The 899-nt window shown below is 41.9% G+C and overlaps 1 protein-coding gene across 1 annotated transcript in view; it reads left to right on the top strand.

The window, feature by feature from the left end:
* The window catches only part of LOC107732041 (E3 ubiquitin-protein ligase PDZRN3-like), a 115544-nt gene that overhangs the window by 51645 nt on the left and 63000 nt on the right, over nt 1-899 (top strand). The window lies entirely within an intron of this gene.

Here is an 899-nt window from a genome sequence, read left to right as displayed (position 1 = left end):
GTTTTGTAAAAATCGACGCGTTTCAAAAAGGCGGGGCATAGAGGAGAAACAATAATGTACAGTATGTGGAAAATAATGTGTTTTTTTAACTTTAAACCGCATAAACACATTTCATTACACCAAATACACAAAATAATGTTCTTTTTAGCAGCATCATATGACCCCTTTAAGACCAGGCTAGAGCCAGGCCCCCTCTGTGCTCCAAAACACACACGCTCACACGGTGCGTGACCATGAGAGAGAGCGAAAAGAGAGCAAACAGCAAAGGTTAGATAAGAGGCAAAAATCACATCCAAATGTTTACGCAAGAGGCACTGTCGCTACTTCACTCACCTTTATCTCGTCTATATAATAACGTACAATTATAGAAGAGATAGTGGCACAGTGACAACAGGATGGTGCCGCAGGAAATGAGAAATGGCAAGTAAACAAACACTTCGGAGAGTGTACTTTGAAGTAAAACACGAATCTCATAAAGGCTGGGAGACATCCATTTAAACTGAATTGGATTTCTCATGTAAAAAGACTTTATCGCTTGGTGGGCATCTTGGCATGATTATACACAATTTTTTATTTTAGCTGAAGCTTTCTTTGAAATTTGAAATTTTCACTTCATGTCTGGACATAGTAACTAGTTCCCTTTCGATACTACACTCGTACTGCGTCTTGCTAGACGCATATGGGAAAAAACCTTTTTTCTCCTGAACTGAAGCCTTTTTTCATTAACGCAGTGAAACTGCAGGGCCATTGGTTAAATTAACAACGAACCAATGGCTAGGCAGCGGAGCTGCACGAGCCTATGGCGACGAAGCCCGCAAGAATGGGCGGGGCATCTGGCTATATAAGCGGGTGCTCGCCACAGGATTCTCAGATTTCTTCTCCTTCAGCGACGACTCTAC

This window comes from Sinocyclocheilus rhinocerous, unplaced genomic scaffold, assembly GCF_001515625.1.
Source record: "Sinocyclocheilus rhinocerous isolate Xijiao unplaced genomic scaffold, SAMN03320098_v1.1 scaffold1000, whole genome shotgun sequence".
In the NCBI taxonomy this organism is placed as follows: Eukaryota; Metazoa; Chordata; class Actinopteri; order Cypriniformes; family Cyprinidae; genus Sinocyclocheilus; species Sinocyclocheilus rhinocerous.
Note: the sequence above shows the minus strand (reverse complement) of the source record. Positions and strands in the feature narration are given on the sequence as shown.